Below are 17,409 nucleotides of genomic sequence, written 5' to 3'. Positions count from 1 at the left end.
TATATATATATATATATATATTTATATTAAAGATGCTGTCTTAAGAGATAGGTATATATATAAAACATGCCCAAAGAGACATGAGTATACTGGGTCCTAGAGTCAAAGCTTTGTCGATTTCTGCTTGACGTGTCCTGTAGAATATGCAATGGACAGATGATGCCGACTTAAGAGGCATATGGAAGGCTGAGGATTGTGTGGAGAAGGGTTCTCGGACCTGGTCTCCACAGCTATAGCTGGTAATTCTGATATATATATATATATATATATATATATATATATACACACACACACACACACACATATACACACACATATATACATACAGGTTGAGTATCCCATATCCAAATATTCCAAAATACGGACTTTTTTGAGTGAGCGCGAGATAGTGAAACCTTTGTTTTTTGATGACTCAATGTACACAAACTTTGTTTAATACACAAAGTTATTAAAAATATTGTATTAAATGACCTTCAGGATGTGTGTATAAGGTGTATATGAAACATAAATGAATTGTGTGAATGTACACACACTTTGTTTAATGTACAAAGTTATAAAAAATATTGGCTAAAATTACCTTCAGGCTGTGTGTATAAGGTGTATATGTAACATAAATGCATTCTGTGCTAAGATTTAGGTCCCATCACCATGATATCTCATTATGGTATGCAATTATTCCAAAATACGGAAAAATCCGATATCCAAAATACCTCTGGTCCCAAGCATTTTGGATAAGGGATACGCAACCTGTATATATATATATATATATATATATATATATATATATATATATATATATATATATCCAGCAAAGAAAAGATGGCACTCAGAGACTATTTTGAAATGGTGAAAGAAGATAACTGTATTGAGATGTTACAGCATCTAACGTTTTCGGAGCAGTTGCCCCGTCCTCAGGATAACATCTACAGCAAAACATACATGGACAACACATACATAAATACCCTTACCTGTCCCTCATGTTCCCGCTCCGTCCAGCGCTCAGACCGCACGCCCACCGGAACCACTGCTCACTGAACTTCCTGGTGCGTGGCCCCTGTTGCTGTGGTAACCGCAAAGCATGCGTTCCACAGACAGCTTCCTGCGCTCCAGCAGCGCAGCCGAGGACACCGAATGGGATCACGGCACAAGAGCTGCAGGGAGAGGGAACACATAAGAAAACCAACATATAAAATATATACAGACATTTCAGAGGATACAAACAGGATCAGGAATAGTATAATTTAGTTTAACCCATTATAATACCATAAGTAATAAAAACCGAAAGATTACAGTGACAAACAACCAAATCACAGTAAACTATTCCAATTGATCTTTTCGTTTAGCCCCATAGGGCTCGTAGTGCCCAGACGAACGATCCAACGGGATTCTTTTATTAATAATTGTTTGGCACGGTCACCACCCCGAAGGGAAACAGGTACATGATCTATAATGTAGTATTTTAGATCGTCGAGTGTGTGACCTGCCAGTTTAAAATGTCGGGATACTGGCTGATCAATATCTTTCCCATTTAGGGTCATATTGATCGCCGACCTGTGGGCATTCATTCTCTCCCTGAATTTCCTGGTAGTCTGGCCGATATAATAAAGGCCACAAGGACACACGATAATGTACACTACAAAAGTAGTCGTACAAGTGAGGACAAACCTGATGTCAAAGATTTTATCAAGATGGGGATGTTTAAAATTTTTACATGCTACCATATATTTGCAAGTAGTGCAATTAAGGCATTTATAACAGCCTGGGGGTTTGGTATATACATTAACCGGTTTTTTGATCCCAAGATCTGTAATATCAGCATGAACTAGTCTATCACGTAAATTACTACCTCGTTTGAACGCTGCCAGAGGTCTCATGTTTTTAAAGACAGGGAGTTCCTTGTCTGAGCTCACAATGGGCCAGAGTGCATTAGTGGCTCTCCGAATAATGGGGCTGGCTGTGGTGAAATTGCTCACCCAGGGAATAACCCTGTCGTGAGAACGTTTAACAGGTTGTAATAAGCTGGCCCTATCCATCTGAAGAACCTGCTTTTTTTGTTCCTCTAGGGCTAAAGGACAATATCCCCTGTCTCTAAATTTAACTATAAGTTCATCCAGGGCTTCTGGCAAACGATCAGGATCGCTAGTGATGCGTGCAAAGCGCATCATTTGTGATAACGGCAACCCTTTTTTTAAAGCTGCCGGATGATGACTAGATGCCCTCAAAAACGTGTTCCTGTCGGTACATTTAGAAAAAACTTCTGTTGTAATTTTACCATTGTTAACAGACACCAGTACATCAAGGAAGTTGGCACTACTAGTACTATGGGTATAGGTAAATTTAATAGGTGAGTCAAAACTATTAATGGAAGTCATCAATTGTACAAACCGCTCCTCACCCCCGGTCCACAGAAGAAACACGTCATTTATGTACCGGGTGAAGAACAGTATGTACTGACTAACATCAATGTCACTGAAAAACATATCGGCCTCCTGAAAAAACATGAAAATATTCGCATACGAGGGGGCCACAGGAGATCCCATGGCACACCCTCGTAATTGAAGAAAAAAAACCCCATCAAACAAAAAATAATTGCGCCTTAATGTTAATTCCAACAAAGTCAAAAAAAGTACATGATTGAAGCTTGATGTAGGAAGATGATTTTCCAAGAACCGTTTCATTGCAATAAGTCCACCCTCATGGGGGATAGAGGTGTACAGACTAGATACATCCAAACAGCATAACAAGGTGCCACTTGGTATGCTGTCAATGTCCTTAAGATGATTCAAAAAGGAAGTTGTATCTTTCAAAAATGTTTTTTCTTTCAATAGAAGTGGCTGAAGGATACTATCCAATAATTGAGAGACAGGCTGTAACAATGAGTCCCTGGCAGAGATTATAGGTCTGCCAAGAGGCTCCCTCAAGTTTTTATGTATTTTCGGTAAAGTGTACAGCACTGGCACTTTAGGGTGCTGGACACAGAGAGCTTTAAATACTTTTTGTGGAATTTTATTCTCATTGTGTGCCTTCTCTAAAATTTGAAACAATTCTTTTTGATAGACAGCCGTCGGATCCATACTCAGTTTCATATAGACTTCACGATCTTGTAGCTGACGTTGGATTTCCAATCTGTATTTGTCAAGGTCTTGGATTACTATGGCCCCGCCTTTGTCGGCGGGTCTGATGACAATGTCCTGGTATGAGGCAAGATCTTTCAAAGCCAGGTATTCCACTTTAGAAAGATTGGGACGTACTTGACAAGGGGTAGACGTGAATCTATTCACCGACTCGTCCAGCAAACGGTTAAAAGTTTTTAGGGAAGCGTTAGTAGATATTGGATCGTAGTTGGACCTTGAGGCTGACTTCAAAAAAGAAGAAAAAGCATTCTCTTCCTGTGTGGAAGTGTTAAATTGATAATGTTCCTTCAAACGTAGTTTCCTGGAAAAATTATGTAGATTGACTTTCCAGTCAAAGTCATTATGTTTATTAGTGGGAACAAAACTAAGTCCCAGATTCAATACTTTTGATTCACTAGGAGTCAAAGACCGTCTAGACAAGTTAAAAATCAAGTTTTCTTTTTGTTCACCAATGTGACTTTTCTGGGTTCTCTTGTTCTGACCACCCCGGCGGGTGGGAGCGACTCGTTTTGACGTCTCGCCTCCTTTTCTGGTTGATCTAAAGGGACCGCAGATTGAGACCCTTGATCCTCCGAGTCGGAGAACCTGAAGTCACTGTCGCTACTTGATTTATTCCGGTCAGCTCTTACTCCCTGTGTTCTTTTCTGCCAGGGTCTTCGTTTTTTGCCACCATCCATTGTTGATTGAGTAGTCTCACCGCCATATAACCATTTGTACACGCGGTTATCATCGTAGTCTGAATCAACAGCAAATTTCTTGTTCCTCTTGAATTTTAATAAATCTGTGCGATAACGGTCACACTGGGTCTGTAATTTTTGAAGCCAATCATGGCTAACATCCTCTTCAAGCTTCTGGCGATTATCTTTCTCGAAAGCGGTAATTTTTGATCTAATGGCAGAAAGTTCTTTATTAGCTTCATCTACCACTAGGATCATGAGGTCGAATGCGCACTTATTGAGGATAGCAATCCACTTCCTCACAAAATCAGGATTATTTCTTCCTATCGTCGGGACATTCCTGACCCTGAAACCTCGTGGTATCTTGTGTTCTCTAAAATAATTCGATAAAGTGACACTGTGCAATAAAAAGTCCGTTTCACGTTTTTTCATTTTCAGCAGCTGGAAATAGATGTCCTCCGACATCTATTTCCAGCTGCTGAAAATGAAAAAACGTGAAACGGACTTTTTATTGCACAGTGTCACTTTATCGAATTATTTTAGAGAACACAAGATACCACGAGGTTTCAGGGTCAGGAATGTCCCGACGATAGGAAGAAATAATCCTGATTTTGTGAGGAAGTGGATTGCTATCCTCAATAAGTGCGCATTCGACCTCATGATCCTGGTGGTAGATGAAGCTAATAAAGAACTTTCTGCCATTAGATCAAAAATTACCGCTTTCGAGAAAGATAATCGCCAGAAGCTTGAAGAGGATGTTAGCCATGATTGGCTTCAAAAATTACAGACCCAGTGTGACCGTTATCGCACAGATTTATTAAAATTCAAGAGGAACAAGAAATTTGCTGTTGATTCAGACTACGATGATAACCGCGTGTACAAATGGTTATATGGCGGTGAGACTACTCAATCAACAATGGATGGTGGCAAAAAACGAAGACCCTGGCAGAAAAGAACACAGGGAGTAAGAGCTGACCGGAATAAATCAAGTAGCGACAGTGACTTCAGGTTCTCCGACTCGGAGGATCAAGGGTCTCAATCTGCGGTCCCTTTAGATCAACCAGAAAAGGAGGCGAGACGTCAAAACGAGTCGCTCCCACCCGCCGGGGTGGTCAGAACAAGAGAACCCAGAAAAGTCACATTGTTGAACAAAAAGAAAACTTGATTTTTAACTTGTCTAGACGGTCTTTGACTCCTAGTGAATCAAAAGTATTGAATCTGGGACTTAGTTTTGTTCCCACTAATAAACATAATGACTTTGACTGGAAAGTCAATCTACATAATTTTTCCAGGAAACTACGTTTGAAGGAACATTATCAATTTAACACTTCCACACAGGAAGAGAATGCTTTTTCTTCTTTTTTGAAGTCAGCCTCAAGGTCCAACTACGATCCAATATCTACTAACGCTTCCCTAAAAACTTTTAACCGTTTGCTGGACGAGTCGGTGAATAGATTCACGTCTACCCCTTGTCAAGTACGTCCCAATCTTTCTAAAGTGGAATACCTGGCTTTGAAAGATCTTGCCTCATACCAGGACATTGTCATCAGACCCGCCGACAAAGGCGGGGCCATAGTAATCCAAGACCTTGACAAATACAGATTGGAAATCCAACGTCAGCTACAAGATCGTGAAGTCTATATGAAACTGAGTATGGATCCGACGGCTGTCTATCAAAAAGAATTGTTTCAAATTTTAGAGAAGGCACACAATGAGAATAAAATTCCACAAAAAGTATTTAAAGCTCTCTGTGTCCAGCACCCTAAAGTGCCAGTGCTGTACACTTTACCGAAAATACATAAAAACTTGAGGGAGCCTCCTGGCAGACCTATAATCTCTGCCAGGGACTCATTGTTACAGCCTGTCTCTCAATTATTGGATAGTATCCTTCAGCCACTTCTATTGAAAGAAAAAACATTTTTGAAAGATACAACTTCCTTTTTGAATCATCTTAAGGACATTGACAGCATACCAAGTGGCACCTTGTTATGCTGTTTGGATGTATCTAGTCTGTACACCTCTATCCCCCATGAGGGTGGACTTATTGCAATGAAACGGTTCTTGGAAAATCATCTTCCTACATCAAGCTTCAATCATGTACTTTTTTTGACTTTGTTGGAATTAACATTAAGGCGCAATTATTTTTTGTTTGATGGGGGTTTTTTTCTTCAATTACGAGGGTGTGCCATGGGATCTCCTGTGGGCCCCTCGTATGCGAATATTTTCATGTTTTTTCAGGAGGCCGATATGTTTTTCAGTGACATTGATGTTAGTCAGTACATACTGTTCTTCACCCGGTACATAGATGACGTGTTTCTTCTGTGGACCGGGGGTGAGGAGCGGTTTGTACAATTGATGACTTCCATTAATAGTTTTGACTCACCTATTAAATTTACCTATACCCATAGTACTAGTAGTGCCAACTTCCTTGATGTACTGGTGTCTGTTAACAATGGTAAAATTACAACAGAAGTTTTTTCTAAATGTACCGACAGGAACACGTTTTTGAGGGCATCTAGTCATCATCCGGCAGCTTTAAAAAAAGGGTTGCCGTTATCACAAATGATGCGCTTTGCACGCATCACTAGCGATCCTGATCGTTTGCCAGAAGCCCTGGATGAACTTATAGTTAAATTTAGAGACAGGGGATATTGTCCTTTAGCCCTAGAGGAACAAAAAAAGCAGGTTCTTCAGATGGATAGGGCCAGCTTATTACAACCTGTTAAACGTTCTCACGACAGGGTTATTCCCTGGGTGAGCAATTTCACCACAGCCAGCCCCATTATTCGGAGAGCCACTAATGCACTCTGGCCCATTGTGAGCTCAGACAAGGAACTCCCTGTCTTTAAAAACATGAGACCTCTGGCAGCGTTCAAACGAGGTAGTAATTTACGTGATAGACTAGTTCATGCTGATATTACAGATCTTGGGATCAAAAAACCGGTTAATGTATATACCAAACCCCCAGGCTGTTATAAATGCCTTAATTGCACTACTTGCAAATATATGGTAGCATGTAAAAATTTTAAACATCCCCATCTTGATAAAATCTTTGACATCAGGTTTGTCCTCACTTGTACGACTACTTTTGTAGTGTACATTATCGTGTGTCCTTGTGGCCTTTATTATATCGGCCAGACTACCAGGAAATTCAGGGAGAGAATGAATGCCCACAGGTCGGCGATCAATATGACCCTAAATGGGAAAGATATTGATCAGCCAGTATCCCGACATTTTAAACTGGCAGGTCACACACTCGACGATCTAAAATACTACATTATAGATCATGTACCTGTTTCCCTTCGGGGTGGTGACCGTGCCAAACAATTATTAATAAAAGAATCCCGTTGGATCGTTCGTCTGGGCACTACGAGCCCTATGGGGCTAAACGAAAAGATCAATTGGAATAGTTTACTGTGATTTGGTTGTTTGTCACTGTAATCTTTCGGTTTTTATTACTTATGGTATTATAATGGGTTAAACTAAATTATACTATTCCTGATCCTGTTTGTATCCTCTGAAATGTCTGTATATATTTTATATGTTGGTTTTCTTATGTGTTCCCTCTCCCTGCAGCTCTTGTGCCGTGATCCCATTCGGTGTCCTCGGCTGCGCTGCTGGAGCGCAGGAAGCTGTCTGTGGAACGCATGCTTTGCGGTTACCACAGCAACAGGGGCCACGCACCAGGAAGTTCAGTGAGCAGTGGTTCCGGTGGGCGTGCGGTCTGAGCGCTGGACGGAGCGGGAACATGAGGGACAGGTAAGGGTATTTATGTATGTGTTGTCCATGTATGTTTTGCTGTAGATGTTATCCTGAGGACGGGGCAACTGCTCCGAAAACGTTAGATGCTGTAACATCTCAATACAGTTATCTTCTTTCACCATTTCAAAATAGTCTCTGAGTGCCATCTTTTCTTTGCTGGATGTTTATCTGTTTGAGAGGCACCGGAGCAGCTGGATACCTATACACTGAGTGCCGACATACTGTGGATGTGTATATATATATATATATATATATATATATATATATATATCTATATATCTATATATATTATATCTATATGCATACTAGGGTCTCAATCTCTGCTGATAAGGTACCTGTCCACGCTGCCACAGCGCTATAAACCCATGCCGACACAATCGCCGGTCTGAGTAGTGTACTAGAATGTGCACGCTATCTGCAGGATCCCTGAGAATGGCTAGTGCTACCTTCTGTGCAAACGTGACACCCTAGGGGAAGATTCCCATCACATCCTGGCCCTAGTGGGGAAAGGATACTGCCGGAGATTTTTTTGTGGGAAGCTGCAGTCTCTTGTCTGGAGATTCCCGCTCTTTTTCCTCATGAGAGGAGGGAAATTTACCTCAGCTTTCTTCCCCTTAACATGTGTACCCTTGTGTCAGGGACAGATGAGTCATCAGTGATATGCAAATCATCTTTTATTACAATAATCATATATTGAATACCTTTCAGCCATTTTGGCTGTAACTTTGCATTATCGTAGTCGACACTGGAGTCAAACTCCGTGTCGATATCAGTGTTTATTATTTTGGATAGTGAGCATTGTGAGACTCTGAAGGTCTCTGCGACATAGGGACAGACATGGGTAGATTTCCTGTCTGTTCTCTAATCTTTTGTGCAATAAATTCACCTCAGCACTTACACATATCCAAACAGGTGTCGGCGTTGTCGATGGAGACACCCTCTCTCACACATATTTGCCCTATCTCCTCCTTAGGGGAGCCTTTTACCTCAGACATGTCGACACACACGTACCGACACACCACACACACAGGGGATGCTCTATTTGAAGACAGTTCCCCCACAAGGCCCTTTGGAGAGACAGAGAGAGAGTATGCCAGCACACACCCCAGCGCTATATGACCCAGGAATCACACAGTAACTTAGTGTTAACCCAGTAGCTGCTGTATATATTGTTTTTACGCCAAATTTATGTGCCCCCCCCTCTCTTTTTCACCCTCTCTATCGTGCTTCTGCAGGGGAGAGCCTCCTCTCAGCGGAGCGGTGGAGAGAAAATGGCGCTGGTGAATGCTGAGGAAGAAGGCCCCGCCCCCTCAGCGGCGGGCTTCTCCCGCGATTGTGTAAAATTAATGGCGGGGGCTCATGCATATAACAGTGTCCAACTGTATATATGCTGCTTTTTGCCAGGAGGTAATCAATTGCTGCCCAGGGCGCCCTCCCCTGCGCCCTGCACCCTACAGTGACCGGAGTGTGTGGGTTAGTGTGGGCGCAATGGCGCACAGCTGCAGTGCTGTGTGCTACCTCATATGAAGACAGGAGTCTTCTGCCGCCGATTTTGACGTCTTCTTGCTTCAACCCGCCGGCTTCTGTCTTCTGGCTCTGCGAGGGGGACGGCGGCGCGGCTCCAGGAACGGACGACCAAGGTTAGGTTCCTGTGTTCGATCCCTCTGGAGCTAATGGTGTCCAGTAGCCAAAGAAGCGCAACCTAGCCGCAGTTAGTAGGTTTGCTTCTCTCCCCTCAGTCCCACGTAGCAGAGAGTCTGTTGCCAGCAGAAGCTCTCTGAAAATAAAAAACCTAACTAAAATACTTTCTTATTAGCAAGCTCAGGAGAGCTCACTTAAATGCACCCAGCTCTGTCCGGGCACAGATTCTAACTGAGGTCTGGAGGAGGGGCATAGAGGGAGGAGCCAATGCACACCAGTAATACTAAATCTTTCTTGGAGTGCCCAGTCTCCTGCGGAGCCCGTCTATTCCCCATGGTCCTTACGGAGTCCCCAGCATCCACTAGGACGTTAGAGAAAATAGGATTTTGGTACTTACCAGGTAAATCCTTTTCTTTGAATCCATAGGGGGCACTGGAGTACTCTTGGGTTATGGACTGGGCGTAGCCGGAAATGGCACATATTTAAATATTTAAATTAGTAACTGGCCATCCCCTCCATAATCCCATAGAGCCTTCAGTATTTTTACTGGGCCGAACAGGAGTGATAGAGAGGATGAACCATAGAGAATTACATATAACATTATATGCACCTATAACATTATAATATAATGGTCAACCCTAAAGTTGACACATAACGGAACTGATAACAATCAGTTGATACCATAACATCGAATGCATTGGTGATGAAGTGTTACCATAAGATCCACAGACCTTACCACAAGACAGGTAAACTGCTCTGGGTGGGCGTCCAGTGCCCCCTATGGATTCAAAGAAAAGGATTTACCTGGTAAGTACCAAAATCCTATTTTCTTTTTCATCCACTAGGGGTCACTGGAGTACTCTTGGGACGTACCAAAGTTTCCCCCTTGGGCGGGAGAGCAGTTTGGCACCTGTAATACTAGACGGCCAAAGCTAAATGCTGATGCCGCAAACGTAGCCAACCTGTAAAAGCGCACCAACATGCGCACTGATGGTCATGCACTGATGACCATGTAGCAGCTTGTCTACGCTGTTTCGTAGAAACTCCACGACCTGCTGCTCCTAACGTTCCCAAAGAACGTATGGAATGGTCCGACACTGATGTAGGCGGTTGAAGCCCGCTTATGATGTTCACTAGAACGTTTGGAATGGTCTGACCTTGATGTAGGCGTTGTAGCCTATTATGAAGCTAAGCCTGACGTATGACATAAGGACTGCTTGGAAGCTTGTAAAGCCATCTTCACTACATTATAGAGAACAATGTGTCTGTTCTACGTACAATTGTTTGGGTTACATAAACGCGTAGTGCGCGTACCACATTCAAAGTAACTTAAGTTCTCGAACATATTGATAACCGAGGAACTACATTAATTAGTTGATGTGTGACATTATACGATCTTTGACTGGAACACGGAATTTGTGCGAAGTTCCGCCCTATGACCATAAAACACCAGATTTGGGGCCTTGACATGCAAGCCACCCTATGTTAAAAACACGCCTTGCTGAGAGGCTAAGGCTAAGAGAAAAGTGTTTACCAATTGATAAACGTAACATCCACTTGTTGTAAGAAATCAACAAATGAAGACTGTAAATAAAAAAGCTAAAACCAGATCACGTCCCCTGGCGCTGTAGGTGGTAAAACCAGATCACGTCCCATGGCGCTGTAGGTGGTATAAATGGAGGTCGTCTGAGGACACCGTGCAGGAAAGTGTGTACAATCGGCAAAGGAGCCAAACACCTTTGCAGGTAAATTGACATGCAGAGACCTGCACCTTGAGTGTAGAATATAATCCTTCACCAAACCCATTTGTAAAAATATTAAAAGATGGGATAACTTGAAAATGATGTTGGAAGCTTCTGAGCGTCACACCAACCTATAGAGGCACGCTAAACCTTGTGATAATGAGCTGCCGTACTGGCTTCCCAGCCCCTAACATGGTTTGTATACCAGATTCTGGAATGCCCTCCGTTCTTGAGAGCGCTTTGAACAGCCACCCCGTGAAACGCTGCCGCGCTAAAACGGGGTAAAAGAACTGACCCTAGTGGGATAGGTCCGGACGTGGCGAGAGCGGTGAAGGATCGGCTGCGAGTAGTTCGCGGAGATCCAAGAATCATGGCCTCCGAAGCCAATGTGGCGCCACTAGTATGACTGTCATGGAGTCTTGTATGATCCATTTTAGTACCCGAGGAAGCAGCGTAACCGTTGTAACAGATTCACAATGCTGTACAGCCACGCGATCGTGAGAGCATCAGAGCATCTACTGCTGCTGCCTTCGGAGCCCTTGTACTGGACACATACTGGGATGGACACATACTTGGATGTTTTTTTTTTGTTGTTTTTTTTTTTGCGAGATGCCCATAGATACCCCTGTGGGTAACTCCAACGCTGGACCAACATCTGGAACACTTAAGAATTCAATGCTCATTGTCCTGGAATAAGATGCCTTCCAGCTGTTCACTCCCAGAATGACCATCGAGCAACCTGCCGCATGGTCATGCGACTTCGATTCCGTCCTTGATCGGTGATGTATGCGATCGCCGTTGTGTTGTCTGACCGCACTTGGACAGTCTGAGAACGGAGCATGTGGCCCGCTTGCCGCAGCGCGTTTGACCGAAATCTCCGTGATTTGTGAAGTTAATCATTTGGGACCCCAGGTCCCCAACCTCTGAGACTCGCGTTTAAGCCCAGCAGCAGCCGGGCATCAAAAATTTACATGAAACTCATGGTTGTTCTTCTCCACGGAAATCTTTAGTAAAAGGCGAAAGATTTATTCGATCTGAAGAGAAACCAGAGTATTCATATTTGGAATTATCCAATTCCAGACGCCGAACATTGTCCCTGCGGTAAAAATTATGTACTTGGAGCCACTAGAGTAGTGAAACTCTGGCCCTTAGAGACAACCGTACTATTTTGTAGGAGCGTGCAAGAACTTCCAGGTGAAAATGACCTGAGTGACTCCTTGCGAAGTAGAGTGCGTCGAAAGACGTCACTCTCCTTACCAATAGGCAAAAGGCCAAACGGATCAAGACTGTCCGTGGCTTGCGTACGAACTGTACGTGATGACGAACAGTTTGTGAGGTATGTTCAGGCAGGTAAATCCGTGCAATCACGGAATTATCCCTATGCATGAGTCCGTTATTACGGAATGAGGCTTGATATCTCTAGGTTAACAATCTAACCGTGCTGAACGACACCCTTGTACGTTAGTAAGGGCCGTTGCATGACGAAGTTTTGAGACTGAGCTTTAATGAGCAGATCTGCAAAACACTGAACTGTTACCACTTCCAGGGATGAGCTATCACGATAGCCATTACTTGTGACAACCCTAGGCGCCATACGAAGCCAAACCGGTAGCGCTTGAAAGCGAGAATGGTTTTTACTGCCAACTTAAGTAGGCCTGATGCGTCTAAGTACCTATTCTTGTTGAAATCCAGAATCACTGTGATTTCCAACCTGTAGTCACCAACTGCAGGTATTCATGAATGTGTAGTATAAGCGACGCCCTGATTGACCTGAAGGGTCAGTATCGGACTGACAGATTCAGCCAGCTTTGGAACTACCCCAAACTGGAATAATGTTGTTGACTGCAGTCAAAATGCTCAATCTACTAGAGCTTGTATGGCGGTGTGCAGAACCGCATCTTATGACCCAGGCAGACCCGTCTTGCAAATTGCAATGGTGGAAAACAAGCAACCTTTGTCTGGTAAACTGCGAACCCAAAAATTGCGGATCCCCCAACTGTGGATGCCCACAACTGACGATCGGCGATGGCCTGGAACTCATTCTAGCCCTGGCTTTTCAGTGGCTTAGCTGTAAACGCCACTGAACCCTGGTTAAAGATGCGTGGAAGTAGGTGGCAGCACTTTAACCGTATATTGACAACAATCAGACAGGTAGAGGTTATCGAAAACCACGTTCACTACCACCTGACCCGCCTGTGGCTGTTTCTGTAGCACGGGCCCGAAAGGACCGAGATGTAACGACTATATCCTGAATCTATTTATTCAGGAATTTGTCCAAGACAGGACGAAACATGTGGGCAGCGTAAGGTAATGTTTCTATTCTCGTTTAGAAACGGACACCGTCCTGTTAAGCACGTAGCGAAAAAGCACGTCGTGCCGCACTAGTGAAACTGAAAAGCGAGAACTAAACCGGCTGACATCCACAGAAACTGTTGAGCAGATTCACAAGTGTGATCAGCGCGAAGCGTAAGGTGTGCTTCTTGTAGGGCAAACGTGAACTGTATTGCCATGCAACCACTGCCCTGTTAAGCGAAAACCGGGCCCAAACCAGGTTAAACAACACCCCTACTGCTGTATACTGTAGGACACACTGCGACGGGTATTGAAACCGTCAAATTATAAAACAATAATAACAATTGTTCACAGTCAGTATATACGCCAGCCTCCCCCAACGAGGAACGGCAATAGTGCGTATGTGCAGTCTTATTTGTCCGACGGACTCTGCAGCCAAGCTGCTATGTCTTAGCCTTACTCCTTATGTACACGGACAAACAAGTACAGAAGGATAGACCAGTACCGTGACTTAGTACCACGTAAATAAAGTGTGTATAAATCTACATTACAGCACACGTTCATCTTGTGCTGTACAAAACCAAGAAAATAAAATTCCTAACACCCCGGCTCCTCTAGAGGCAGAGTGTTGTAGGGCAGCAACTTCCTGGGAAGAACCAGGAAGTAATGTTAAAATGGTGTCCGGCCATGTGCTTGCTTAGTGCAAGATTGCCGATACACCAAGTGTTATATATATATATATAAGAATTTACTTACCGATAATTCTATTTCTCATAGTCCGTAGTGGATGCTGGGGACTCCGTAAGGACCATGGGGAATAGCGGCTCCGCAGGAGACTGGGCACATCTAAAGAAAGCTTTAGGACTATCTGGTGTGCACTGGCTCCTCCCCCTATGACCCTCCTCCAAGCCTCAGTTAGGATACTGTGCCCGGACGAGCGTACACAATAAGGAAGGATTTTGAATCCCGGGTAAGACTCATACCAGCCACACCAATCACACCGTATAACCTGTGATCTGAACCCAGTTAACAGCATGATAACAGAGGAGCCTCTGAAAGATGGCTCATAACAATAATAACCCGATTTTTGTAACAATAACTATGTACAAGTATTGCAGACAATCCGCACTTGGGATGGGCGCCCAGCATCCACTACGGACTATGAGAAATAGAATTATCGGTAAGTAAATTCTTATTTTCTCTAACGTCCTAAGTGGATGCTGGGGACTCCGTAAGGACCATGGGGATTATACCAAAGCTCCCAAACGGGCGGGAGAGTGCGGATGACTCTGCAGCACCAAATGAGAGAACTCCAGGTCCTCCTCAGCCAGGATATCAATTTTGTAGAATTTTACAAACGTATTTGCTCCTGACCAAGTAGCTGCTCGGCAAAGTTGTAAAGCCGAGACCCCTCGGGCAGCCGCCCAAGATGAGCCCACCTTCCTTGTGGAGTGGGCATTTACAGATTTTTGGCTGTGGCAGGCCTGCCACAGAATGTGCAAGCTGAATTGTACTACAAATCCAACGAGCAATAGTCTGCTTAGAAGCAGGAGCACCCAGCTTGTTGGGTGCACACAGGATAAACAGCGAGTCAGATTTCCTGACTCCAGCCGTCCTGGAAACATATATTTTCAGGGCACTGACAACGTCTAGCAACTTGGAGGCCTCCAAGTCCCTAGTAGCCGCAGGCACCACCAATAGGTTGGTTCAGGTGAGACGCTGAAACCACCTTGGGGAGAAACTGAGGACGAGTCCTCAATTCCGCCCTGTCCGAATGGAAAATCAGATAAGGGCTTTTTCAGGATAAAGCCGCCAATTCTGACACGCGCCTGGCCCAGGCCAGGGCCAACAGCATGACCACTTTCCATGTGAGATATTTTAACTCCACAGATTTAAGTGGTTCAAACCAATGTGACTTTTGGAACCCAAAACTACATTGAGATCCCAAAGTGCCACTGGAGGCACAAAAGGAGGCTGTATATGCAGTACCCCTTTCTGAACTTCAGGGACTGAAGCTAGTTCTTTTTGGAAGAAAATTGACAGGGCCGAAATTTGAACCTTAATGGACCCCAATTTCAGGCCCATAGACACTCCTGTTTGCAGGAAATGTAGGAATCGACCCAGTTGAATTTCCTCCGTCGGGCCTTACTGGCCTCGCACCACGCAACATATTTTCGCCAATTGCGGTGATAATGTTTTTGCGGTTACATCCTTCCTGGCTTTGATCAGGATAGGGATGACTTCATCCGGAATGCCTTTTTCCTTCAGGATCCGGCGTTCAACCGCCCTGCCGTCAAACGCAGCCGCGGTAAGTCTTGGAACAGACAGGGTCCTTGCTGGAGCAGGTCCCTTCTTAGAGGTAGAGGCCACGGATCCTCCGTGAGCATCTCTTGAAGTTCCGGTTACCAAGTCCTTCTTGGCCAATCCGGAACCACGAATATAGTGCTTACTCCTCTCCATCTTATCAATCTCAGTACCTTGGGTATGAGAGGCAGAGGAGGGAACACATACCCTGACTGGTACACCCACGGTGTTACCAGAGCGTCTACAGCTTATTGCCTGAGGGTCCCTGGACCTGGCGCAATACCGGTCGAGTTTTTAATCATGTGGAAGACTTCTGGGTGAAGTCCCCACTCTCCCGGGTGGAGGTCGTGCTGAGGAAGTCTGCTTCCCAGTTGTCCACTCCCGGAATGAATACTGCTGACAGTGCTATCACATGATTTTCCGCCCAGCGAAGAATCCTTGCAGCTTCTGCCATTGCCCTCCTGCTTCTTGTGCCACCCTGTCTGTTTACGTGGGTGACTGCCGTGATGTTGTCCGACTGGATCAACACCGGCTGACCTTGAAGCAGAGGTCTTGCTAAGCTTAGAGCATTGTAAATGTCCCTTAGCTTCAGGATATTTATGTGAAGTGATGTCTCCAGGCTTGACCATAAGCCCTGGATAATCCTTCCCTGTGTGACTGCTCCCCAGCCTCGCAGGCTGGCATCAGTGGTCACCAGGACCCAGTCCTGAATGCCTAATCTGCGGCCCTCTAGAAGATGAGCACTCTGCAACCACCACAGGAGGGACACCCTTGTCCTTGGTGACAGGGTTATCCGCTGATGCATCTGAAGATGCGATCCGGACCATTTGTCCCGCAGGTCCCACTGGAAAGTTCTTGCGTGGAATCTGCCGAATGGGATTGCTTCGTAGGAAGCCACCATTTTACCCAGAACCCTTGTGCATTGATGCACCGAGACTTGGCTCGGTTTTAGGAGGTTCCTGACTAGCTCGGATAACTCCCTGGATTTCTCCTCCGGGAGAAACACCTTTTTCTGGACTGTGTCCAGGATCATCCCTAGGAACAGAAGACACGTCGTCGGAACCAGGTGCGATTTTGGAATATTGAGAATCCAATCGTGCTGCCGCAACACTACCTAAGATAGTGCTACACCGACCTCCAACTGTTCCCTGGATCTTACCCTCATCAGGGAATTGTCCAAGGAAGGGATAATTAAAATTCACTTCCTTCGAAGGAATATCATCATTTCGGCCATTACCTTGGTAAAGACCCGGGGTGCCGTGTACCATCCATACGGCAGCGTCTGAACTGATAGTGACAGTTCTGTACCATAAACCTGAGGTACCCTTGGTGAGAAGGGTAAATTTTGACATGAAGGTAAGCATCCTTGATGTCCCGAGACATCATATAGTCCCCTTCTTCCAGGTTCGCAATCACTGCTCTGAGTGACTCAATCTTGAATTTGAACCTCTGTATGTAAGTGTTCAAAGATTTTAGATTTAGAATCGGTCTCACCGAGCCATCCGGCTTCGGTACCACAACAGTGTGGAATAATACCCCGTTCCCTGTTGCAGGAGGGGTATCTTGATTATCACCTGCTGGGAATACAGCTTGTGAATGGCTTCCAAAACTGTCTCCCTGTCAGAAGGAGACATCGGTAAAGCCGACTTTAGGAAACGGCGAGGGGGGAGACGTCTCGCATTCTAATTTGTACCCCTGAGATATCACCTGAAGGATCCAGGGGTCTACTTGCGAGTGAGCCCACTGCGCGCTGAAATTCATTGAGACGGGCCCCCTCCGTTCCTGATTCTGCTTGTAAAGCCCCAGCGTATACTGAGGGCTTGGCAGAGGCGGGAGAGGGTTTCTGTTCCTGGGAAC

General features: G+C 44.7%; 1 protein-coding gene and 1 non-coding gene across 3 annotated transcripts in view; both read right to left on the bottom strand.

Moving 5' to 3' along the window:
* Nucleotides 1–17,409, bottom strand: part of FAM117B (family with sequence similarity 117 member B) — a 136,704-nt gene that overhangs the window by 55,058 nt on the left and 64,237 nt on the right. The gene's annotated exons all lie outside the window — the stretch shown is intronic.
* Nucleotides 11,896–12,010, bottom strand: LOC135038139 (U5 spliceosomal RNA). Its single transcript, XR_010232541.1, has one exon. It is a non-coding gene; the product is annotated as a U5 spliceosomal RNA (small nuclear RNA).

The sequence above is a fragment of the Pseudophryne corroboree genome, unplaced genomic scaffold, assembly GCF_028390025.1.
Source record: "Pseudophryne corroboree isolate aPseCor3 unplaced genomic scaffold, aPseCor3.hap2 scaffold_703, whole genome shotgun sequence".
Lineage (NCBI taxonomy): Eukaryota > Metazoa > Chordata > Amphibia > Anura > Myobatrachidae > Pseudophryne > Pseudophryne corroboree.
Note: the sequence above shows the minus strand (reverse complement) of the source record. Positions and strands in the feature narration are given on the sequence as shown.